This window comes from Eschrichtius robustus, chromosome 4 (assembly GCF_028021215.1).
Source record: "Eschrichtius robustus isolate mEscRob2 chromosome 4, mEscRob2.pri, whole genome shotgun sequence".
In the NCBI taxonomy this organism is placed as follows: domain Eukaryota; kingdom Metazoa; phylum Chordata; class Mammalia; order Artiodactyla; family Eschrichtiidae; genus Eschrichtius; species Eschrichtius robustus.
This window is the reverse complement of record NC_090827.1, coordinates 88,876,896-88,904,384: the sequence shown is the minus strand read 5'-3', so window position 1 is coordinate 88,904,384 and position 27,489 is coordinate 88,876,896. Positions and strand designations below refer to the sequence as shown.

Genomic DNA, 27,489 nt, shown 5'->3' with positions numbered 1-27,489 from the left:
TGGCTCATTATTCAATGAATGTGTAGATCACACACATATATATACACCAACTCACGTGTACTTTTTGCACCATTAAAGGGTTTTAAAGGTACAGATTCAGTTTGCTTTGTTTAAATGTACAATAAAAGTATAAACAGTAAAGCACACCATAGTATATATGATGCATCTCAAAGACATGTGAATGTGTAGTTATTATGCATCAAAACTCATAAAGGTGAATGATAACATCACTTACTTAGTAGCAGTATTTCTCCATGTGATGTTTAATAGGAAAATACACAAGGAGGGAAATGCGATGAGACACTACATACTTTCAAACTTTAAAAAGAAGTGTAAAATGATTTAGATAAAATGCTGTAACTGTAAAATCAATTCAGGGAGGAAATATCAAGAACAAGTGATTTTCAAGAAGTATGATTTTATGATCTGACATCAGAGAAATAGCTGAACAAATGAAAGAACTGCCCTACCCTGGAGTGTTATTAACGAGCCAATGGAAGGGTTTTGGTGAACCACTTGTAACTAGAGAACTGGCCGGAAAAAGAGGGAGTAGAGTTTCTGGAACCAGACAGAACTGGGATTTTCTCAGCTGAGTTTGCAGTTTCACTTAGATTCTGATCAAAATAATCTCTAACATTTAATAAAAACAGATACAATTTTTCTTATAGGTCTTTAGTGCCTGGAATACAAATCCCCCATCTTCTCACTGACCAGCTTCTCCACCCTTAGGAATCCCTTCGACTTCTCCCACTTTGTCCCTGGGATCCATGGTTATCCCCAGACTCTGCCGAACTCACTCACTTCCTGATAACTTGCCGCCATCTCTCCATTCCTACAGCCTCCCAGGGAGGAACATAATGGGTCCCTTGAACACCCGCCCTCCGTGAAGATAAACACAACCATTCCTTTAAGTGGGAAGACACCTTAGACACCAACCGACAAAAGAGGCCAGGAGACTTGCAGTGACTTCCATGACGTCACAGAGCTGTTTCAGTCGCAGAGCCAGCAACAGAATCTTACTCTCCCATGTCCTGGTGCCTCCACAACTTCTCAGTGTCTAGCCCAGGAGCAGCAGGTACAGTTGGCTTCCTGAATTATTATAACACATAATAATTTCATGTATTAGTAGTTGAACTCTAGACCACTCTAAAAGGTAACGTTTAAATCCACCTGGTGTATTTATTTCCCTCGTGGAAATAATTTAATGCTTCCTTGTCTTGATTAATCCATATCCAGGCATGTATATGATTTTTATATTAATGTAATCTGTGGCTGTGCTTCTCATGCTACTTTTGTTTCATTTGAACAGTCACGTGTAAACATCTTTCCAGCTTTCTAGAGCACCACTGTCCAGCAGAACTTTCTGTGATAATGAAAATGCCCCATACCTGCACTTTGACGGTAGCCACTAGCCACGTGTGACTCTTAAGCACTTAAAGTGGAGCTAGTGTAACCCAGGAACTGAATTCTTATCTTATTTAATTTTAATTCATTAAATGCAAATTTAGACAGCCACCTGTGGGTAAATGACTCCAGTACTGGCCACACATTTCTAAAGATTCACAGTATGTGTTTCTTACAATGGATATGTTATATTTCATAGTACTGGTATCTTGGTTTATTTTATAGTTCCTCTGTCCTTGGATATTCAAAACACTTTTCATTTTTTTGCTATTTCAGCAAATACAGTTATATAGACACTGCCATAAAAATTGTTGTTTTTACGGCATCTTTTTCTTTTGATTTATTTGTTTAGTTCAATCTTCTGCAAATGAAATTACAACTGGGTAGTGTTTTGACTGAGATATTCCTCAAAATCCCCAAAGAGCTCCCAGCTGTCTCCCTTATCCTCCCATTACATACCCGCAGGAGCAAGAACTCTGTTAAGAACCCAGGTCTTCCACTCCCAAATCCTTTGGTGGGGCCTCGCTCACATCCCTTTCTCCAAGCCCCCCCCCATCATACCTCACTCATGCCTTAGAGCTCCTCTCCCCCAAGCCAGCTTTATCCTTTTTCATTATCCTTAGGAACAAAGACACAGGTCATTGTGATTTAAGAGATTAGCTGCTAATCCAGACAAAATAGAAAGCGCAGGGATGTCCCAAAAGTTGAGTCTGGGGCATATCCCACAGCCCTAATCCCAAGTCCCCACTCCTGGCTGGGGAAGTGGGGCAGTATGGCTGCAAACACAGTGTCTGAAGCTAGAGAGATCTGGGCACATGAGTTTTCCTGAACAACCTCAGCTCACTATGGTGCTTGCCATGTTTCTCCCAGCCTCACATGCCACAATCCTCTCCAAAGAGAGGATACGCATGAAATGCTGCACAGGGAATATCAACTCAACCCCATCAGTTAGGAAAGATGAACTGACCACTCTCCAGATCACTTTAGTGGAGAAAGCTGCAAAAGCTGAGCAATTCCATCCTGATTTTCAGGTTGGACAATGTCAAAAATGAAGCTGGCACTAAAGGGACACAATATGGAACTCTAAATCACAAGACACTAGGAAAGAAAACACCTCAGGTAATGCTTTAGCAGAAAAGGAGGAATGGAAAAAAATAAGGAAATTTATCACTAGATCATATAAGATAATTGAATTAAAGAGATACTTTTAAACTGTGAATAAGCACAAGCATGATCAAGAGAACACTGGGCGCCAGATACTAACAATGCAAGGTAATTGTCAGCTTGCTACAGTTACTGGTTCATAGGTGGGCCAGTCAGAGAGAAGAATGGGATTACTTCATGATTTCAGGATTCTCATGCTTGTCCCCTCAGACAACTATCACATGGGGAATCAGACTGAATTTAACCGATGGAAGAGAGCAGAGCTTACAGGATGAGAGCCCTGATCAAACCAAACCTAAAGTCCATCTACCTCTGGGATTTTCAGTTGCATTAAGTCCTTCCCCTCTGTGACAAGGGTTTACAACCCTAAGGCTTTTCTCGTGTGAGGTTCCTGCATGTGGAGCTGTTCCAAAGAAATGCACCCTTGCAGGGATTAATGTTTTTGGAGGAAACTCCCCCTTTCATAATCTGTGGAAATTGAGCATTAATTCAGGAATAACAATATACTGGTAACAGGAAGGGAGGGTATTGGGGAACTCAGTTGTAGTCTGCCACTTGATCAAGTCATTTGAACTTTGCTGGGTGTCAGCTTCCTTATTTATAAAATAAGGATGTTGCGGAAAATAAGTGGTTTTTAAACTTAATTTTGACTATACGAGTAATTTTAAACTGGGTTTGACAACATAAACCTTCTCCACCTTTTTCTCCTGAATTAATTTTACAAGGAATCCCAGTGGAGAGCACAGATGAAAGTGGAGATGTTCTGGTTAACCGAGGGTCAGGGCTGGAGCCCATCTACTCAGCTTCCTCTCATCCCCCCAAGGCAGCCCCAGAAGCACCACGAGGGAAGTCCAAGGACCCTGGTAAAACAGTCTGAGACCGTATAGACCAAAAGTTCCCCAAGTTTCCCTCTAGCTTGGACATTAGGAATATTGAGGTGCTGGATGTAGAGGTCCTTTCTTCATTGTTCTCAGTCTTCCAGCCTATGCATCCCCAACCCAATTTGACATTTAAGCTGTATAAATACATACTTCAAAAAATAAAGTTAGATAGGGAGGGTGAGAGGGAGACGCAAGAGGGAGGAGATATGGGGATATATGTGTACGTATAGCTGATTCACTTTGTTATAAAGCAGAAACTAACACACCATTGTAAAGCAATTATACTCCAATAAAGATGTTAAAAAAAATAAAAATATATAGTTAAAGAATATTTAACTCCAAAAGCATTGATTTGCTTTAAATGTCAGGACATGTCCAGTTAAATATTTGTCTCCAAAAGAATATTTTAAAAATTAAGTATAGCTCCTGATAACCAAAATTCAGGATTCCTAAGTTTCTGATACACAGTGTCTTAGTTCCTTTGGGCTGCTATGACAGAATACCATAGACTGAGTGGCTTATAAACAACAGAAACTTATTTCTCACAGTTCTGGAGGCTGGAAACCCCAAGATTTAGAGGCCGGTGAGAGCAAGCTTCCTGGTTCATAGATGGCTGTCTTTTTGCTATGTCCACGTGGTAGAAGGGGCAAGAGAGCTCTCTAGGCATCTTTTTTTTTTTTTTTAAACATCTTTACTGGAGTATAATTGTTTTACAATTGTGTGTTAGTTATATCTGCTTTATAACAAAGTGAATCAGCTGTACATATACATATATCCCCATATCCCCTCCCTCTTGCATCTCCCTCCCACCCTCCCTATCCCACCCCTCTGGGTGCTCACAAAGCACCAAGCTGATCTCCCTGTGCTATGTGGGTGCTTCCCACTAGCTATCTATTTTACATTTGGTAGTGTATATATGTCCATGCCACTCTCTCACTTCATCCCAGCTTACCCTTCCCCCTCCCCGTGTCCTCAAGTCCATTCTCTACGTCTGCATCTTTATTCCTGTCCTGCCCTTAGGTTTTTCAGAACCCTTTTTTTTTTTTAGATTCCATATATATATGTTAGCATATGGTATTTGTTTTTCTCTTTCTGACTTACTTCACTCTGTATGACAGACTCTAGGTCCATCCACCTCACTACAAATAACTCAGTTTCGTTTCTTTTTATGTCTGAGTAATATTCCACTGTATATAGGTTCCACATCTTCTTTATCCATTCATCTGTCAATGGACACTTAGGTTGGTTCCATGTCCTGGCCATTGTAAATAGAGCTGCAATGAACATTGTGGTACATGACTCCTTTTGAATTATGGTTTTCTCAGGGTATATGCCCAGTAGTGGGATTGCTGGGTCATATGGTAGTTCTATTTTTAGTTCTTTAAGAAACCTCCATACTGTTCTCCATAGTGGCTGTATCAATTTACATTCCCACCAACAGTGCAAGAGGGTTTCCTTTTCTCCACACCCTCTCCAGCATTTGTTGTTTGTAGATTTTGTGATGATACCCATTCTAACTGGTGTGAGGTGATACCTCATTGTAGTTCTGATTTGCATTTCTCTAATGATTAGTGATGTTGAGCATCCTTTCATGTGTTTGTTGGCAATCTGTGTACCTTCTTTGGAGAAATGTCTATTTAGGTCTTCTGCCCATTTTTGGATTGGGTTGTTTGTTTTTTGATATTGAGCTGCATGAGCTGCTTGTAAATTTTGGAGATTAATCCTTTGTCAGTTGCTTGGTTTGCAAATATTTTCTCCCATTCTGAGGGTTGTCTTTTCATCTTGTTTATGGTTTCCTTTGCTGTGCAAAAGCTTTTAAGTTTCATTAGGTCCCATTTGTTTATTTTTGTTTTTATTTCCATTTCTCTAGGAGGTGAGTCAAAAAGGATTTTGCTGTGATTTATGTCATAGAGTGTTCTCCCTATGTTTTCCTCTAAGACGTTTATAGTGTCTGGCCTTACATTTAGGTCCTTAATCCATTTTGAGTTTATTTTTGTGTATGGAGTTAGGGAGTGTTACAATTTCATTCTTTTACATGTAGCTGTCCAGTTTTCCCAGCACCACTTATTGAAGAGGCTGTCTTTCCTCCATTGTATATGCTTGCCTCCTTTTTCAAAAATAAGGTGACCATATGTGCATGGGTTTAACTCTGGGCTTTCTATCCTGTTCCATTGATCTATATTTCTGTTTTTGTGCCAGTACCATACTGTCTTGATGACTGTAGCATTGTAGTATAGTCTGAAGCCAGGGAGCCTGATTCCTCCAGCTCTGTTTTTCTTTCTCAAGATTGCTTTGGCTATTTGGGGTCTTTTGTGTTTCCATACACATTGTGAAATTTTTTGTTCTAGTTCTGTGAAAAATGCCATTGATAGTTTGATAGGGATTGCATTGAATCTGTAGATTGCTTTGGGTAGTATAGTCATTTTCACAATGTTGATTCTTCCAATCCAAGAACATGGTATATCTCTCCATCTGTTTGTATCGTCTTTAATTTCTTTCATCAGTGTCTTATAGTTTTCTGCATACAGGTCTTTTGTCTCCATAGATAGGTTTATTCCTAGGTATTTTATTCTTTTTGTTGCAGTGGTAATTGGGACTGTTTCCTTAATTTCTCTTTCAGATTTTTCATCATTAGTGTATAGGAATGCAAGAGATTTCTGTGCATTACTTTTGTATCCTGCTACTTTACCAAATTCATTGATTAGCTCTAGTAGTTTTCTGGTAGCGTCTGTAGGATTCTCTACATATAGTATCATGTCATCTGCAAACAGTGACAACTTTACTTCTACTTTTCTGATTTGGATTCCTTTTATTTCTTTTTCTTCTCTGATTGCTGTGGCTAAAACTTTCAAAACTATGTTGAATAATAGTGCTGAGAGTGGACAACCTTGTCTTGTTCCTGATTTTAGTGGAAGTGGTTTCAGTTTTTCACCATTGAGAATGATGTTGATTCTGGGTTTGTCATATATGGCCTTTATTATGTTGAGGTAAGGTCCTTCTATGTCTAGTTTCTGGAGGGTTTTTATCATAAATGGGTGTTGAATTTTGTTGAAAGCTTTTTCTGCATCCATTGAGATAATCATATGGTTTTTCTCCTTCAATTTTTTACTATGGTTTATCACATTGATTGATTTGCATATATTGAAGAATCCTTGCATTCCAGGGATAAACCCCACTTGATCATGGTGTATGATCCTTTTAATGTGCTGTTGGATTCTGTTTGCTAGTATTTTGTTGAGGAATTTTGCATCTATGTTCATCAGTGATATTGGCCTGTAGTTTTCTTTCTTTGTGACATCTTTGTCTGATTTTGGTATCAGGGTGATGGTGGCCTCATAGAATGAGTTTGGGAGTGTTCCCAACTCTGCTATATTTTGGAAGTGTTTCAGAAGGATAGGTGTTAGCTCTTCTCTAAATGTTTGATAGAATTCACCTATGAAGCCATCTGGTCCTGGGCTTTTGTTTGTTGGAAGATTTTTAATCACAGTCTTAATTTCAGTGCTTGTGGTTGGTCTGTTTATATTTTCTATTTCTTCCTGGTTCAGTCTTGGAAGATCGTGCTTTTCTAAGAATTTGTCCATTTCTTCCAGGTTGCCCATTTTATTGGCATATAGTTGCTTGTAGTAATCTCTCATGATCCTATGTATTTCTGCAGTGTCAGTTGTTAGTTCTCCTTTTTCATTTCTAATTCAATTGATTTGAGTCTTCTCCCTTTTTTTCTTGATGAGTCTGGCTAGTGGTTTATCAATTTTGTTTATCTTCTCAAAGAACCAGCTTTTAGTTTTATTGATCTTTGCTCGTTTCCTTCATTTCTTTTTCATTTATTTCTGATCTGATCTTTATGATTTCTTTCCTTCTGCTAACTTTGGGGTTTTTTTTTTTTTGTTCTTCTTTCTCTAATTGCTTTAGGTGTAAGGTTAGGTTGTTTATTTGAGATGTTTCCTGTTTCTTGAGGTAGAATTGTACTGCTATAAACTTCCCTCTTAGAACTGCTTTTGCTGCATCCCATAGGTTTTGGGTCATCGTGTTTTCATTGTCATTTGTTTCTAGGTATTTTTTGATTTCCCCTTTGATTTCTTCAGTGATCTCTTGGTTATTTAGTAGTGTATTGTTTAACTTCCATGTGTTTCTATTTTTTACAGATTTTTTCTGTAATTGATATCTAATCTCATAGCATTGTGGTCAGACAAGATTCTTGATACGATTTCAATTTTCTTAAATTTACCAAGGCTTGATTTGTGACCCAAGATATGATCTATCCTGGAGAATGTTCCATGAGCACTTGAGAAGAGAGTGTATTCTGTTGTTTTTGGATGGAATGTCCTATAAATATCAATTAAGTCCATCTTGTTTAATGTATCATTTAAAGCTTGTGTTTCCTTATTTATTTTCATTACGGATGATCTGTCCATTGGTGAACGTGGGGTGTTAAACTCCCCTACTATGATTGTGTTACTGTCGATTTCCCCTTTTATGGCTGTTAACATTTGCCTTATGTATTGAGGTGCTCCTATGTTGGGTTCATAAATATTTACAATTATTATATCTTCTTCTTGGATTGATCCCTTGATCATTATGTAGTGTCCTTCTTTGTCTCTCGCAATAGTCTTTATTTTAAAGTCTATTTTTTCTGATATGAGACAGCTTTCTTTTGACATCCATTTGCATGGAACATCTTTTTCCATCCCCTCACTTTCAGTCTGTATGGTCCCTAGGTCTGAAGTGGGTCTCCAGTAGACAGCATATATATAGGTCTTGTTTTTGTATCCATTCAGCCAGTCTATGTCTTTTGGTTGGCGCATTTAATCCATTTACATTTCAGCTAATTATTGATATGTATGTTCCTATTACCATTTTCCTAATTGTTTTGGTTTTGTTATTGTAGGTCTTTTCCTTCTCTTGTGTTTCCTGCCTAGAGAAGTTCATTTAGCATTTGTTGTAAATCTGGCTTGGTGGTGCTGAATTCTCTTAGTTTTGCTTGTCTGCAAAGGTTTTAATTTCTTCGTCAAATCTGAATGAGATCCTTGTTGGGTAAAGTAATCTTCGTTGTAGGTTTTTCCCTTTCATCACTTTAAATATGTCCTGCCACTCCCTTCTGGCTTGCTGAGTTTCTGCTAAAAGATCAGCTGTTAACCTTATGGGGATTCATTTGTATGTTATTTGTTGTTTTTCCCTTGCTGCTTTTAATATTTTTTCTTTGTATTTAATTTTTGATAGTTTGATTAATATGTGTCTTGGGGTGTTTCTCCTTGGATTTATCCTGTATGGGACTCTCTGTGCTTCCTGGACTTGATTAGCTATTTCCTTTCCCATATTGGGGAAGTTTTCAACTGTAATCTCTTAAAATATTTTCTCAATCCCTTTCTTTTTCTCTTCTTCTTCTGGGACCCCTGTAGTTCAAATGTTGGTGCATTTAATCTTGTCCCAGACGTCTCTGAGACTGTCCTCAATTCTTTTCATTCTTTTTTCTTTATTCTGCTCTGCAGTAGTTATTTCCACTATTTTATCTTCCAGGTCACTTATCCGTCCTTCTGCCTCAGTTATTCTGCTATTGATCCCTTCTAGAGATTTTTTATTTCATTTATTGTGTTGTTCATCATTGTTTGCTTGCTCTTTAGTTCTTCTAGGTCCTTGTTAAATGTTTCTTGTATTTTCTCCATTCTGTTTCCAAGATTTTGGATCATCCTTACTATCATTACTCTGAATTGTTTTTCAGGTAGACTGCCTATTTCCTCTTCATTTGTTTGGTCTGATGGGTTTTTATCTTGCTACTTCATCTGCTGTGTGTTTCTCTGTCTTCTCATTTTGCTTAACTTACTGTGTTTGGGGTCTCCTTTTCGCAGTCTGCAGGTTCGTAGTTCCCGTTGTTTTTGGTGCCTGCCCCCAGTGGCTAAGGTTGGTTCAGTGGGTTGTGTAGGCTTCCTGGTGGAGGGCACTGGTGCCTGTGTTCTGGTGGATAAGGCTGGATCTTGTCTTTCTGGTGGGCAGGACTGCGTCCAGTGGTGTGTTTTGGGGTGTCTGTGACCTTATTATGATTTTAGGCAGCCTCTCTGCTAATGGGTGGGGTGTGTTCCTGTCTTGCTAGTTGTTTGGCATAGGGTGTCCAGCACTGGAGCTTGCTGGTCGTTGAGTGGAGCTGGGCCTTAGCATTGAGATGGAGATCTCTGGGAGAGATTTTGCTGTTTGATATTACATGGAGCCGGGCGGTCTCTGGTGGACTAATGTCCTGAACTCGGCTCTCCCACCTCAGAGGCACAGGCCTGACAACCGGCTGGAGCACCAAGACCCTGTCAGCCACATGGCTGAGAAGGAAAGGGAGAGAAAAAGAAAGAAAGAAAAAAAAAAATAAATTAAATTAAGTTATTAAAATAAAAAAATAATTATTGAAAATAAAAAAATTTTGAAAGTAATTTAAAAAAGAAAGAAAGAAGAGAGCAGCCACACCAAAAAACAAATCCACCAATGATAACAAGCGCTAAAACTATACTAAAAAAAAACAAAAAACATAAAACTGACAGACAGAACCGCAGCACAAATTGTAAAAGCAAAGCTATACAGACAAAATCACACACAGAAGCATACACATACACACTCACAAAAAGAGAAAAAGGAAAATATATATATATCATTGCTCCCAAAGTCCACCTCCTTAGTTTGGGATGATTCGTTGTCTATTCAGGTATTCCACAGATGCAGGTACATCAAGTTGACTGTGGAGATTTAGTCCGCTGCTCCTGAGGCTGCTGGGAGAAATTTCCCTTTCTCTTCTTTGTTCACACAGCTCCCGGGATTCAGCTTTGGATTTGGCCCCGCCTCTGCATGTAGGTCGCCTGAGGGCGTCTGTTCCCACCCACACAGGACCGGGTTAAAGGAGCAGCTGATTCGGGGGCTCTGCCTCACTCAGGACAGGGGGAGGGAGGGGTACAGATGCAGCGGCAGAGGCCGGCGTGACGTTGCAGCAGCCTGAGGCGCGCCGTGTGTTCTCCTGGGGAAGTTGTCCCTGGATCACAGGATCCTGGCAGTGGCGGGCTGCACAGGCTCCCGGGAGGGGAGGTGTGGAGAGTGACCTGTGCTCACACACAGGCTTCTTGGTGGCGGCAGCAGCAGCCTTAGTGTCTCATGCCCGTCTCTGGGGTCCGCGCTGATAGCCATGGCTCGCGCCCGTCTCTGGAGCTCCTTTAAGCGGCGCCCTTAATCCCCTCTCCTCGCGCACCAGGAAACAAAGAGGCAAGAAAAAGTCTCTTGCCTCTTCAGCAGCTGCAGACTTTTTCCCGGACTCCCTCCCGGCTAGCTGTGGTGCGCTAACCCCTTCAGGCTGTGTTCACACTGCCAACCCCAGTCCTCTCCCTGGGATCCGACCTCTGAAGCCCGAGCCTCAGATCCCAGCCCCCACCCATCCCGTTGGGTGAGCAGACAAGCCTCTCGGGCTGGTGAGTGCTGCTCGGCACCGCTCCTCTGTGCGGGAATCTCTCCGCTTTGCCCTCCGCACCCCTGTGGCTGCGCTGTCCTCCGTGGCTCCGAAGCTCCCCCCTCCGCCACCCGCAGTCTCCACCCGCGAAGGGGCTTCCTAGTGTATGGAAACCTTTCCTCCTTCACAGCTCCCTCCCACTGGTGCAGGTCCCATCCCTATTCTTTTGTCTCTGTTTTTCCTTTTTTCTTTTGCCCTACCCAGGTATGTGGGGAGTTTCTTGCCTTTTGGGAAGTCTGAGGTCTTCTGCCAGCATTCAGTAGGTGTTCTGCAGGAGTTGTTCCACATGTAGATGTATTTCTGATGTATTTGTGGGGAGGAAGGGGATCTCCAGGTCTTACTCTTCCACCATCTTGAAGGTTTCTCTAGACCTCTTTTATAAGGGCACTAATCCCATTCATGAGGGTTCTGCCCTCATGACTCAATCACCTCCCAAAATCCACACCTCTTAATACCATCACCTTTGGGGATTAGGATTCAACATATGAATTTTGGGAGGACACAAACATTCAGACCATAGCACACAGTGTGGGTCACACATCATTTGGGGATCTTTGAGATAACTGGTCCAGATCCTATGAAGGCATTCCATGGTGTCGTCAGGGATCCAAGTGCTTTCCAGCTCTGCTCCACGTTCTTAGCAGGGGGCCTTTTTTCATCCTTTTATGAGATGTTTTCTCGTTGTTCCTCTGGACCCCATCTTCACATTCCAGGCAGGAAGATGAAGGAAGAATGAAAAGCCAAAAAACATTTCTCCTTTAGAACGGCCCTGCCTTGTAGATTAGGAACAGCAGCTTCCCCAAGAACTTCCACTTGCATCTCAGTATCCCAAACTAAAAATGTCCTGTGGACATCTCTCAATGAAAGATGACCAGGGAGAAAGATGGTAGAAGAGGATTGGTCAGCTGACCAACAGAGACAGCCACAGAGCTGATGTACCTGGAGGCAAAAGAGGGGACTTCAGCCTCTAGGAAGCCTCTGCCTCCATCAGAGGAGATGGAGGATGGTGAAGGGAAAAGCTGGAGAGACAGAAAACAGTTCCTCTGTAGATCCTGGGGCGCTTCCTGATGGTTCTGAGTTTATCGTTATGGGGCAGAGACAGATGGGGGAAGCTTATTGCTCACTCCTGATGTCTCCTTCAGGAGGAGGTACACCCCATGGTATAACCTCAGGCTTCCTCTAGGAGGTAGAGCAAGTCTCAGTCCAGTCTATTGTTCCTTAGTCCCACAGGTTTTACAAGGTCCCGTGTTGACTGCCTATGGCCATTAGCATCACCTGAGACTGGGTGTAAAGCCCACTGAGCTCGAGGGTCCAATATTAGGAAGCCCAGCAGTGTCACACTAACATAGGCTTTATCAGTCATAAAGATGACATTTTCATCCTCATCTGCCCTACTCCCTTACTTTGTCTCTGAGTTAGTTCTGAACTCGGGCATTGTGAAGAGGTGTCATTTATTGGATCTCCTCTCTGCACGTCTAAGCACTGTTGAGAATAGTGAGAGCTTAATAAGTACTTTGTCAAGTGAAAAAAAGTTTGATCATTGCTCCAGGACTTCTGTGATTATGTATGTTTATATTCCCATATACATGGATCAAAGCAGATGGCAGGCATGTAAAATCTTTGACAAGTAAACAAGAGCACACAAAATTAAACTAGTATTAGTGTTGCTAATGAGACGCCCAGCACAGTACCTGGAAGTTTTTATTGAATGAATGAATGTTCACAGTAATACACATTCCAGCTCAGATTTTGGCACAGTGTAAAGGAAAGAGTGAGCAACTAGGAACATTTTTCTCTCGTGGCTTCTAATCAATGGTTAAGCAGGAAAGAAAAAAAATAATAACAGAGAAAGCCTGAAAGCATGCCTGTTAAAATATTCTTCAACAGAAAAGGGAGGCACTTCCCTGGCAATCCAGTGGTTAAGACTCTGTGCTCCCAATGCAGGGGCACAGGTTCAATCCCTGGTCGGAGAAAATCCCGTGTGCCGTGTGGCACAGCCAAAAAAATAGAAAAGGGAACCCTCCTACTCTGTTTGTGGGAATGTAAATTGATGCAGCCATTATGGAGAACAGTACGGAGGTTCCTTAAAAAACTCAAAATAGAGTTGCCATACAATCCAAATCCCACTCCTGGGCATATATCTAGAAAAAACTCTAATTCGAAAAAACACATGGAAGCAATCTAAATGTCCATTGACAGATGAATGGGTAAAGATGTGGTATATATATACAATGGAATACTACTCAGCCATAAAGAAAGAATGAAATAATGCCATTTGCAGCAACATGGATGGACCTAGAGATTATCATACTAAGTGAAGTAAGTCAGAAAAAGAAAGATAAATATCATATGATATCACTTATCTGTGGAATCTAAAATATGATACAAATGAACTTATTTACAAAACAGAAATAGACTCACAGACATAGAAAACAAACTTATGGTTACCAAAGGGGAAAGGGGGTGGGGAAGGGATAAATTAGGAGTTTGGGATTAGCAGATACAAACTACTATATATAAAATAGATAAACAACAAGGTTCTACTATATAGCACAGGGAACTATATTCAATATCCTGTAATAAAACATTATAGAAAGAATATGAATCACTTTACTACACACCAGAAACTAACACAACTTTGTAAATCAACTATACTTCAATAAAATTTTTTAAAATGTATATATTCCTCAATAGCAGAACCCCTTCTCATGTTAGTATTAAAGGCAGGACTGACCCCTCCCTGCGTAGTAGACAAATGATAATGTCACACTTTTGCTTTATGTCATGTTAGATTTGGAGCACTAATTTGTTTTGTGAAATGTCTGAATGTATAATAATAAGCAACATTTTAATGAAGTTTTCTGAGTTGATTTTTTAAAATAATCTGAATATTTTTGGATGCAAAAATATAAAATTCTTGTATTCACATGAATTATGGGGAAGCAGCTGAAAATATGACATTAGCAAAAACTGTTATTAAGCTACTCCCCATATTTATTCTTTCTTCTTCCTGAGTTTTAGCTGGACACATGGCTGCCCAGAATGGAGACTACATTTCCTAGATTTCCTTTAAGCTAAGTGTGACCTTATGACTAACTTCAAAGCAAAAGCACAAAATACAACTGGTGTGTGAATTCCTACTTTCTAGAATGCAGATGTGATGACTGGTGCTCCAGCAGCCATTTTGATCCATAAGGTGATTTCAGGAATAGAAGCCACACATTGGCAGAGCAACAAGATAAGCCTGAGTCCCTAACACCATGGAATGCCTTACCAGCTCTGGACTGACTCTCTCCAGGCCCATTAAACACAAGGAAAATGGATAAACTAACCTGCTGTCATTTTGAGTTTTTCTGTTACTTGTGTCTGATCCTAATGAATATATATGCAAGTCTTTATAGTCACGTTTCATTCACAGACTCCAGACTCATACAAATTTAGGTTTGAATGCAGATCTACATTAATTTATTAATAGTTTTAACACTGGGTAAGTTACCCAATCTCTCCATATCTCGGGTACCCCATTTGTAAAATAGGGAGAGTAAATCCTTCTTATGTGAGGATTAAATGTAATAATGCAAATAAAGCCCTGATACAGTGTCTGGCACGAGTAAATGCTAAATAAATGTTAGCTATTAAAACTGAGGTTGATGATAATGAGTCATAGTAACTACTATAATTAGCCAAAGTGAATGCACTTTCAACCCTATCATTGGACATTTTATGGTGATCTTTCTGATATACCATCATTTTTTAAAGCATTGGATGAATTTTATATTTGTCCTAAGACATCTTAAATTTAATCTGTGGGTCAGTTAGAATCCTGAGACAAAACAGCTACTATTTCTACAACAATAACACAATTGACATTTCTTCTGTAATATGTAATAGATTTTAAGAAGGGTTAGAAATAGGTAGAGGTTTGAATGATATTTGGCTGTCATGACTTGTTGCTAAAGCCCATGGAACTCTGTTACAAATGCTCTTAGCAATTGCAATTGAATCTGCTGAGTAGGACATCTGCTTGCTTGGTTATGGGGAAATGGTTGAACTTAAACAGAAAAGATTAAATGAAAATCCACATAATAGACAATTATCATTGATTTTCAGATTGATAAGGGCGAGAAATTAAGGTGGTTAGCAAAAGGAAGCATTGTGCAACTGCAGAAGTAGCATCTGTAACTGCCAAGTGATACACCATTGTGTCAGCTTCAAGGTCTCATGGGCTTTCTCTGTAAATGACAGAGAGACAACTCCAAAAATAGCAGTGCTTGACAACACTCAAAACCCACCGAAAATATCATTACTCTGGAACAACTAAAAGAAACAAAGATACTAGTGGAAAGACATGGATTCAGGAACCAGATTTACAGTTACATGTAGAATATTTTTAAAATATAAAAAGAAAGCTCAATCATTTATCATTATTCATATTCATAATATTTTTAATAATAATAATTGACCAGGCATACTCTGAAAGCATCCGCAAGGAAGAAATCCCAAGTTCAAGCCCAGTTCTTGGACAAATGCATCTCAGTCTCCAAGCGTTAAATCCAGGATCGGAAGTACACACAAATTCAAATCAATAATAGTGTTTGCCTGGCACTCAGTGTTAAAAGTAAGATCGCAATTACTTGTCCTGACTTGGTAGGAAAGGATGCTGTGATTGATTAGTGATGTCTTTTATGAGTACAAGACAGAGATGGTGGGTCTATGCAGTGACCGTATTTTGTATCTTTCCAGTTCAATATTGTGCTTCTGGTCATATCAGGCCAGATGTCCCAGGTATCCCAGCTAAATATCTCCTTCTTCTCCTGGACCCAAGTTCTTGTCTTGGCAACTTGCCTAGTTACACCAGTCTTTCTAGAATGGAGAGACAGAGCATTCACTGTTGCCAGTGATACAAACCCAACTCAAACTAGCTGAAGCAGAAAAAATGGGATGTACTGTCTCACTTAACTGTGGAGTCCAGGGATGCAACTGGTGTCCAGCACAAGATTCCTAAGTTTCATTGTATTGTCAGAAATCTGTTTCTCTCTCTTCCTTTCTTCTTCTCTTAAACAGGTTTTCTATAGAGAAGACAAGATGGTCACCAGCAATGCCAGAATGAGGTCCTCCCACCTCAGTAACCGCAGTGGCAGGTACACATCTTTTCTGATGGCCCTTGAAAAAAAAATCCCAGGTAGGATTCTGATTGTCCTTAATTCAGTTACATGGACATATTAAAACTACTAAAGCCAGGAAGGCTGTGAACTCTGATCCGTTTCAGTGTCCACCCAGGTAGCTGTTAGTAGGAAAAGGTATCTGTGAAAGGGAGTATCTAAGCACAGGTGGTTTCTGAGGAAAAAGTACCTATGGACACTGGGGATCTGGAAATTACCTTAAAATCATTTGTGGTCACAGATCCTGGGAAAGTCTTCACTCACCGAAGTACACACATCCCAGGGTTGGGTCATTTTAAAAGCTCCTCAAGTGCTTTTCTTAATCAGCCAGTTTGGAAACCCTTGCTTAAGATGCAGGGGGAGTTCTCATTTCATAGAGGGGTTTCATAGGGAGATTTTATTCTCCTTTTGGTAAAGAAGAGCTTCTTTCAGTTTACCAGAGAGAGAGAGAGAGAGACTTCTACTTTAAGGAACAAGATCTGGGAAAAGAAATGAAGCCAGGGAAGTGAGTCTGGCACTCACACTGCTTTTATGGAGGGACACTTGCCAATCTGGAAGAAAAGGCTTGGAGGATGTGTCCACTATTGACAGCCTCTCTGGGATGAGGAGTAAAAAACAATCAAAGAGCAAGGTCAGCCCAGTTCTCTGATAAAATATATCCTCTCCCCTTACTTTGAAGTGGGACCCTGAAGACCTGCACCCTAAGTATCAAGGTAAACTGGAAGCAAATAAGCCCTCACACAGACTGCAGCCCAGTTTTATAACATCTGGAGGCTAAAAAATGTCAGTCAATGCATACTTGGATTAAGTTGATCCCAGACTGCTAATACACTCATGGGATGCAGAAACCATGAAAACATGTCTCATGATAAAGATAATATCATCTCAGGCCTCAAATTATTTCTACAAGTTTTAAAAATAAGATGTTTAGGACACAATTAAGAATAACTAGACACACAAAAAGGATGAAACACCTTGAGCAAGAACCAACAGAAATAACAGACAACAGAAACAGACCCAGAGATACTCCAGATTCTAATAGATATGGCATAGACTCTAAAACAACAATGCTTACTATGTTCAAGGAGATTAAAAATAAGCTTTAAAATGTTGGCAAGGATCTGTAAACCATAAAAGTGACACTGAAGATTTGAAAAGCAATCAAATAGAAATTCTAGAACTGAAAATACAATGGTCAAAATTAAGAACTCAGGTTCTTAGCTCAGGACAGGTTTAACAGCAGATTAGACAAAGCAGTAAAGAATTAGTGAACCAAAAGATATATAAGAATAAAATGTCCAGAGTGTAGCATAGAGAAGCAAAAGGTTGAAGATGGAAAAGAGAAGGTGAGATACAGAGCGTAGAGTGAAAAATCCTAATAGATATTCCATTGTAGTCACAAAAGGACAACCAACAAAGTCCTAAACAGAATAAATAAAGGTATATGTTAGCAAAACTGGAAATTTTTTGAAAAAGAGATGAAAATTCCCAGAGCTGAAGACAGTCACAAGTCTTCAAATTAAAAAGGCCCATCAGGGACTTCCCTTGTGGCTCAGCGGTTAAGAATCCGCCTGCCAATGCAGGGGACATGGGTTCGAGCCCTGGTCCAGGAAGATACCACATGCCGTGGAGCAAATTAGCCCACGCATCACAACTACTGAGCCTGTGCTCTAGAGCCCGCGAGCCACAACTACTGAGCCCACGTACCACATCTACTGAAGCCTGCACACCTAGAGCCCCTGCTCCACAACAAGAGAAGCCACCGCAAAGAGAAGCCCACGCACCACAACAAAGAGTAACCCCTGCTCTCCACAACTAGAGAAAGCCTGCATGCAGCAACGAAGACCCCACGCAGCCAAAAGTAAGTAAACTTTTTTAAAAAGTTATTTAAAAAAAGGTCCATCAATCACAATTTTTTAAAAAATTGTGTATGCTCCTAAATGTTACCTCATCTTAAGGAGCTACACACCCAAGCCATTGTTCTCATTTATAGCAACATGTTCCTTTCCTTCTTTTCACATTAATTACTTTGTTTATCCATTTGTGTAAAGTCTTATCTTTCTTAGCACCAACCCTCAAATATATTCTCCATGCAGACAGAGACCATGTCTACCTTGTTTTCTGTTATTTCTAGAGAATATACATGCAGTGCCTAGCTTCAGGGCTGGGCCTAGGGCAAAGATGTAAGGAGGCACTCACTCTCAGAGTCATGCTTTACACCATGAAAATAAAGCTGGAAAGATTACAGAGAGGGAGAAGTCACTTGTTTTAAACAACAATGGAAAATTTGATTGTCAATAGCCTTCTTATCGACAACACTGGATGATGAAAGATAATAGAGCAAATCCTCAAAATTCTCAGACAAAAGAATTTTTAATCTAACTCCATCAGCCAGCATTCAAATGGGAAGACAAAATATTTTCTTGAACATGGAAGTATATCATGTTCAGCTCCTTTTTGAAAGAATTACTTGAGAACATATTTCAGAAAAAAATAAAACTCTTAAGGAAGAAAAAAAAATGGGGCACAAAAACCCTTGTGTAGAAATATGGGTACTTAAATATAAATAGTTATGATACACAACGTAAATACATTAATAAAATCTGGAATTAAAACCCCAGATGATTTCCTTATGGTAAGAAATGGAGAGAAAGGGGAAGAAAGAACTTCCTAAGACATTTGCCTTATTATTCAGAAAGGACACAACTATGCTTTAACTCTAGACGTTGAGGAAATAATGTGTACTAGATTTTTAAGAATAATTATTAGAAGAACAGACATAGTATGCATAATTTCCACAGCAAGAATAAAAAAAGAAACAAAAAAATCAATCTAACAAAAATTATACATGTCAACATATATAAATATAAATTCTTAAGGATTTTTTAAGCCTGATATGATATGCACTAAACATTTTATCTCTGGAGGGAACAGCAATTGAGAGAGGGGAGGAGAATGGAAATGAAAAGAGATTTTAAATTTTTATCCCTCCATATATTTCTGATTTGATTTCTTAAAGAAGTGTGCATTCACGTATTATGTATGAGATTTTTAAAACCACAGGATTTTTTTTAACCCAATAAAAATCTTAATGAGAATTCTTTAGCTTTCTTTTTCTTTCCTTCTCTCTCTCTCTCCCTCCTTGCCTTCTTCCCACTCTACCTCCCTTTCTCTCTCTTTTTATTTTTATTTAGTAAAATTATTCTGAAGTTCATTTGGAAAGATAATAGGAGAGCATGAAAGAATGAGATATCACCTAATGCTTATCAAGCATTTAATCTTAATCAAGGTTAAAACCATTCTAATAATTAATGACAGATGAAATGGATAATCCTACATGCTGGGGATGAGGTGGAAAACCATAAGTGAACAGATATTCTTTGAAGATGAATTTGGCAACGTATCAATAGTCATTTTATAGATCACGTTCTTTCACTGTAATACTACGTGTAGCTTTAGAACCTACATTAAGGAAATAAAATTGATACTAAATATTGAAACAAAGATATTTATCCCACTCAATATGCTTAATATCAAAAAGTTGAAAATGCTCTAAATTAAATGTTCAGAAATTACAAATTACCAGCATACATTTAAGGTATGATATTATGTGACCATGAGTAATTCTGATTGCAAGTAGTTTTTAATAAAATGGAAAATATTTAAGTTCTAATGTAGGTTTTCAAAAACCCACGAGGTGCAAAATTGTATATAGATTGTTTGGTTATAACACAGTGAAAAAACTTGGAGGTATGGAATCAAAATGGCCAACTGAGTGCTTATGAATAGTTTTCTATTCCAATCAACATCTCTAAAAATGACAGAAAAGTGAGATATTTGTTGGTGGGGGAGGGTTGGCAGTGGGAGGAGGTAATGTCAGATCCATAATAACACTACAAAAAACATGCTATCATCAGATCAGAAATTTTAAGTAATCCTTGAAATAGAGAAAGCAGAGAAGACCAGATTGACAAAGCAAATTACACCAAAAGTCATGTTCCTGGGAGACTGGTGCACATGTAGAAGTGGCCCCTGGTTCACTCCAAACACAGAGGGAACAGATAGGAGGAAAAGGAGGGAGAAGCGGGACAGCCATGGGGGATTATAATAACCCAATCCTGGTCGCCAATCTGGGAGGTCCCTCTCCTCCACCAAATAGTGCCAAGAAGTAGATGGTAGTGTGTTTGCCTCAGGCTAGAACAGTGAGCATAAGCCCTTAGCAGAAAGAGGGAGGGAAATGCCTCACGGCATTGGTAGCACCCAGAAAGAACAGGGAGCCTCTAAACTTGGGAGATGAGTGACCAATGAATGCTCACCACTCAGCACCGAGGCTCTGACTCACCCACAACTGCTGGAGGTGGAAAGAACATTCATAAACAGGCAACAAGACTTTTTCTTTTCTTTTTTTTTTCAATATAAGAACTTTTCAAATATATACAAATTAAAGAGAATATTACAAACAACCAGCATACACTACCCAGCTTCAACAACAACTAGCATTCTGTCATTCTCGTTTTCTCTATGCCACTACCACTGCTACCTTTATTATTTTTTTCCTGGAGTATTTTAAAGCAAATACCAAATATCATATCATCTCACTCATAAATACTTAGTGTGACTCTCTAACACATAAAGGACTTTTTAGAAAACAAATCCATGAAAACACTACAAGAAAAAAATGACAATAATTTTTTATTAACATCATCTAATAGCCGGTTGTGGCAGATTGCATTTTCCAAAAATGCTTTCAGGTGAGTTTGCCAACAAGAGGTGACGTCTCCACCCCCTCCTCTTGACTCAGCACTGGCCTTGGCCATTCCCTGGAAGGATAGAGGTGAGAAGCTGCCTGACTCTGAAGGCAAGGTTAGAAAGGGAAGTCTCCTCACTTCCGCCTGGTCCTCTTACAGCACTTACTCTCCAGAGCTCCATCTCAAGATGGTCGCTCTCAGAATCCAGCCACCTGAGGGGCCACAGGTAGGTGTCCAATCAGCATTCCCAGCTGAGCCTGGCCTTTCAAGTCTTCCCAGCTGAGACTCCAGACATCTCCACTATGCCCTGACCCACAGACCCTGTGACCATGAAAACACTGTGGTTGTTTCATGCCACTAAGTGGTAGGGTGGTTTGTCTCGCATCAGTAAAATTCAGAAACACTGGATCATGTTTGATTTTCTCCCATTGTTTCAAAATTTTACTTTATAAAAAAGTAAAATTTAAATTTGGATCCTGTTTAAATTAGGATCCAAGCAAGGGTTACACATTGCTTTTGGCTGATATTTCTGTTAAATATCTTTTAATCCACATGAATTTCTTCTTTTTTTTTTCTTCATTTTTATGCCACTTATCTGTGAAAAAACTGTCTTTTGTCTTATAGAATAACTTACATTCTGCTTTAGTTGATGGATCAATCAACCAACCATTGCTTACTATGTTTCTCTCTGAGCTGTAGTTCCTATAAAGCGATGGCCAGATCCAGCATAGTTTTTCTGTAAGGGGTCTGATAATCAATATTCTAGTCTTTGAGGGCTACTCAATGCTGCCATCGTGGCACAAAAGCAGCCATTGATTATTCATAAATGAATGAGTGTGTCTATGTTCCAGAAGAACTTTATTTTCAAAATAGGCAGCAGGCAAATTTGGCCCATGGGCCATGGTGTGTGGGCCCTGACCTAGAAAAAACAAAGATTATCAAATACAGAGATGAGTACACAATCCAGAATCACCAAATATATAAGGAAACTCAACATCATGAAAGGAAAAGCAAACTAAACAAACCTAGGAACCAACATCCAAAGAAACAGAGTAAATAAAATAAACAAAAAAACTTTGAAAGAAGTACTGTACATGGAATAGTCTAGAGAATTAAGGATGCTATGACATTTCCTAAGCAAGAAAAGGCTGTTGTGACAATAAGCATTTATAGATCTTAGAAATGAATAATACAATAATCAAAATAAAAATGAAAATTTCAATAGATGTGCTGAATAACAGAAAGAACACATCAGAGTACAGCACTTAGGCAGCAAAGTATGCTGGGAAATTGTTCCAGAACACCATACTAAAGGAAAAAGAAATGTAAATACAGAGAAGTTGGAGACATTAGAAATTAGACCCAGAAATTCCAATATCTATCTGATAGAAGTTACAGACAAAGAGACCAGAGAGACGGAGGTGAAGAGATAAGCAAAGAAATAATAGTAGAAGATATTTTTTCCAAGCTGAAAAAATGTTATTCTTGAAATAAAAATATCCCACTGGGTAACAACCAGGGTGAATAAGGCGGGGAAAAAATCTCAGGCATGGATCCATGATGATAAAATTTCATAACTCTTGGTATAAAGAGCTCTGAAATCCACTCCACACATCCACAGTCTCATTCAATGACTCTGGGGTGGAATTTGGAAATCTGACTTTCTTTCTTTGTTTGCTTTCAAAAACACTGCTCCAGGTGAATCTAATTTGCAGACTGCTGCTCTCTAGAGCAATAATCTGGGACTCAGTATCAAGCCACCCTCTCCTAGTCTGATGCTGATTGCGTGGCCCCGTGCTTCCAGAGCCGCCTTACACTAACAGCCCCATCCTCCTTCTTTGCAAGGGTATCATTGTCTTGATGGGCCACTGTTAACCCCCATCCCCTCCACCACCACAGAACAGGATCCGCCTTTGACCTTGTGCCCAGTGACTAGAGTTTTGCTGACATGTTCCCTGAAGCACCTATGCATCTCCAACATTTCCTTGCCCTGAACTTCCGCTCTCCCAGCTTGCCAACACTGAGTGCCCCGGTCCCCGACTGCTCCTTTCCCTGCTTTATCCTCAAGATACTGGCTCTGCTGTGATTCATTAATTCACTTAACAAACACACATTGAATGCTCAGTGTGTGCAGAGTGCTGTGCTAGGTCCTGGGGAAACAAAGCTGAAAAAGACCTGATGCTTGCCCTCAAGGAGCTCTAGTTGGAGACAGATGTGAAAAGAAAGACATGGACTACAATGTGATAAGTGTTATCATACAGTGTTTCTCCAGAGACGGTCTGAGGACCACCTGCACCTGACTTTGCCAGAGTTCTTACGAAACTTCAGATTCCCAGATGCGGCCCCTTGGATCATAATCTTGGGAGGATGCAGCTCAGGAAATTGTATTTTAAACAAACCCAAGTAATTTTTATGACCGTCAAACTGTGATAACCACTGGCCTTGAAGAGCTATGTCCCAGGACTCTGATTTGATTTGGAAGGGACTTGGGGAGGGGGGGAAAGGGAGGTGGGAGAGAAGCTGGATTGGTTGTTAAGAGAAGTCAGATCCCACAAGGTCTTGCCATGCTAAGGGCTTTGGGCTTTATAGGATCAGCCACAGGGAGCCAGTGAAAAGTTTGAAGGGAGGAAGGGGGTGGGGCAACATAGTGTAATTTTAAAAGATGATTCCTATAGCAGGGTGGAGGACGAATAGAGGTGGGTTGAGGGCAATGTGAGGGAGTTGAGGCTGGGGGCAGAGAGACCAGCCCAGGTGACATGTAATGAGGACCTGACCCAACTCAGTGGCAAGGCAGACAGAGAAGGGGGAGATGGGAAGTCTGGTTGGGAGGTAGAATCAACAGTGCTTGGTGAGAAAAATCAAGGCTGAACTTGCAGGTCTTGTCCTCTGGGCTTGTCCCAGCCCCATGGGAGGGTCAAGTTCTTAGTCCCAGTCATTCTCTGTCTGCCCTGACCCGCCATAGTCAGCAAGGTCATCCCAGGTCCCGTCCTAAGATATGCCAATTATTGGAAGAAAAACATAAAGCATACTTCTTGTGTACTTTTATTTTCATTGCCCTAAATGTTAGACACCTTATCTAAATAGGTTTGATAAATTAATTACCCTTAATATTTTGTTATTACAAAAACCTAAACACTATGTGTTGTTCCCCTGGGCACTCTCAGTTTTGCAGCCCTTTCAAAGATTCATGCGTAAGCCACTCTCTCAGGTTACCAAACAGCCTCAGGGTAGCAACTCCAAGAAAATGCAAGGGCAGAACTGACCAGCTGGCCCTTTTTGGACGTGCCCGAACTTTCACGCCGTGAGAGGAATGCTGCACACCCACTTTTCACGGGCTGCTCCAGATGGCAATGAAAACCACACGTTTTACAAGTGAGTGATGCGTGGTCACGCAGAGGAGTTACTCAACTCATGTCCACTTGGCTGAGAGTTTTGAGGTAAATCCTTTCAAGATTACATAGGTCAACTGGGATTTCAAAAGTAAAATATTTAGGGCTACACAGAGTGAAATATGGCTATTACTGATTAATCTTGATGAACGCTCACAATACAGCAATGAAGTAGTTATTACAGAACTTTATGCTTGATAAAATTAATTCTTTATATGTAGGAGAGATATAAAACTGCATTAACAATTGAAATAAATTACACGTGTGATAAGAAGATTCAAATAACTGCTTACAATTTACAAAGCACCTTCTCATTTATTACCTCATTTGATCCTCACAAAAATTCCTTAAGATAAATCATCTTGATAGTTCCATTTTATAGATGAGGAAAGTGAAGATCAGAAAGATTCAGTGACTGGCCCAAGGCCACACAGTCAATAAGACAATATTTCTATGTCTCAGCTAGCATGTTTTTGGTTGCAAGTAACAGAAAATCCAAATCAAAATGTACTAAACAGTAAGTAGAATATAGAAACTCTAGAAGAGAAAAAGTTCAGTGGTGTGGTGGGCTTCAGGCACAGTTTGATCAGAAATCCAGCTATTTTATTTTGATTGTCTCGGATTTACCCTTCTTTTTGTGTCAGCTCTATTCTCAGTCTCTTTTTCCATTTAGTAGCAAAATGCTGGAGCAGTTTCAGGGCCCACCACACCATCTAGAAGGAGAAAGAACTTTTCTTTCTCCAATCAACAAACATGAGACCCCGGCTTCATTTTGTTGCACCAGTGGCCAGGGGAATGCCAGGTACTGATTGGCTGAGGCCTGGGGTACATGATTCAGTGACCATGTCAACCAAGACCACAACCCAGAAGCTAGAGGTTGGATCAGTCCCCTTCAAACCCCACAGCTGCTATGCCATGCGGGGGGGGGGGGGGGGTGGAATGGGGGCTGCAGAGTCAACCACAGTATCCACCACAAGCCAGGAATTGAATTCTATGGGACTTGAACGACGTAGGACTCCAAATCTTTTGGGGGTTGGGAGGGGGGTTCTTTGTTTTTTCTCTATAACTGACATATTGTTATCCTTCACTTCTGGAGCTGACAACTCTAAGTAAAATTGTAATTCGTGTGCATAAATGTGCCTAAAAAGGCCCGTACGTGACCGGAAGTCCTTTCCAGCTGGTGTGCACCAAGCCCGGACTTTACTTTGTGTGTGCTGCCATGATCTATCATCTTTTGCTTCTTCAGTTACTTCTCCAGCTCAAGTTCCTCTAAATTCTTTTGCCCCATTCATTTTTGTTTCAAATACATTTTTGTTTCTTTGTGTCAGGGCCCAAACAGGAAGACAGAAACCACTCTGAATATTTAAAACAGAGGAAGTTTAGTGCAATGAGATGAAAGAAACTTAAAAGCCAAACAAGGGATGGTGAGGCAATCCAGAGACTAGCCACAGCAGGAAGTCGCCACCACTCCCAGGCTGGAGGGACAAAGGGAGGAGGTGATGCTACCCAAGCCCTGGGCCTGGGATTACCCAGAGGAAGCAGGAACTATGGCAGTTTTCCTGTGAGAGATGGAACCAAGGAAGAGAGGCAGCAGCTGCCAGAGATACCACCCAGGACTGCGAGAGAGGGAGAAATACCCTAACTTCAACCTCCCTCCTGTTCTCCAAACTCCCACTAGAGCCTCCATGGGCCAAACCCAGTTGGGAGCCGGCTGACATGCGGTCTGAGAACATTGGCCTGGAGGGGTCAGGCCCCCTGAATACACAGCCAGGGAAGGAAGAGTGAGGAATGGACCTCAGGTCAAGCAGACCCAGAACCAGCACATTTATATGACAGTGTCATGCATGTTCATGGTGGAAATTTTATTTCATTTGTTTCTGTTTTTGTTTTTGTTTTTTTAATTTTTGGCTGCGTTGCGTCTTCATTGTGGTGCGCAGGCTTCTCATTGCAGTGGCTTCTCTTGTTGTGGAGCATGGGCTCTAGGCGTGTGGGCTTCAGTAGTTGTGGCACATGGGCTCAGTAGTTGTGGCTCGTGGGCTCTAGAGCACAGGCTCAGTAGTTGTGGCTCGCAGGCTTAGTTGCTCCGCAGCATGTGGGATCTTCCCGGACCAGGGCTCGAACCCGTGTCCCCTGCATTGGCAGGCAGATTCTCAACCACTGCGCCACCAGGGAAGCCCACAGGCGGATTCTTAACCACTGCACCACCAGGGAAGTCCCAGATGGTGGAAATTTTAGAAAATACAGATATGCAAAGAGAAAAAGGTAAAAATCACAATCCTATTAGGGAACTGCTGAGTGCTACCTATTTCTCATTAGTCACTGGGGAATCCATGTTCTGGTCCTTTCCCTGTAAATAGGCCAAGCGCTCTAGCAGTTTGACATTTTCTAATATACACCCTGAGAAATTCAATTTCTCCTCTTTATCAAGTTAAATGTGAAAAAGTAAGAAAAAACTTTTATTTCTTCTAACAAACTGACTTGCTTCTTTTCCCAGATAATGTGAGCTATATGATTTATCAGGTTTCCTCTTTTTGTCCAGGCTACCGTGAAACTCAAGGGCACATCTCATGCTCAAGACCAGCAACTTTTAAACTTTATGGTGGGCATGTGCTTCTTCCTTCTTCTCCATGTTCTAAAGTGTATCGCATCATATCAGCTCTATGACATATGTGTATGCATGAAGCCGGCAGGGACAAATATAGGCACCTAAGGGAGAGGCCCCGGAGCTGTCTCCCCAGAGGGTGGCGGGGCCATCACTTACCCTGTCCAACTTCGTCCACTCTGAGCCAGCTGGCCAGCGCTGGGGAGTCATCTGCCACTGTGGAACAGATTCTATCGCCCTCCTCGACAGCAGATGGCTGCTCTGCACTAATCCATGTCGTACATCATTGCTGAGGGAGACACCACCATCGCTGTACAAATCACTAGCATCTTCGCTCCAATTCGCTAGGCTGGGGATTACGCGTGTGTGCTCAGATAGTCTCTGCTTTAATAATTTTTCAGCTAAGCGACCCTATTAGCATCTTAACAATGGAAAGGGGTGGGGTGAAGGGCCACCAGGGAGATTATGGTTAGATTTTTAATTAGATTGGGCATTTTAATTAGGTTGGGCACAGCTTTTTCAAGGAGGTGAAAGCATTGTCTCCTCAAGCGAGCACCTCTGTGGCCTGTTTTAGCTTCCTTGATTCACAAGTTAGCCCCTCTTGAAATGCTTCCCTTATATTTTGTTTATCTGAGGCTGATAGTCTGGGCATCGGGCCCAGTTTAATATAA

The 27,489-nt window shown here is 40.6% G+C and overlaps 1 protein-coding gene across 1 annotated transcript in view; it reads right to left on the bottom strand.

Annotated features, from left to right (window-relative positions):
- Positions 1-385: 385 nt before the first annotated feature.
- The window catches only part of LOC137763498 (putative uncharacterized protein FLJ13197), a gene marked incomplete at its 5' end in the record, with an annotated part of 106,133 nt that continues 79,029 nt past the window's right edge, over positions 386-27,489 (bottom strand). Inside the window, one exon of the mRNA XM_068541990.1 lies at positions 386-1,089. The remainder of the gene's footprint in view (positions 1,090-27,489) is intronic.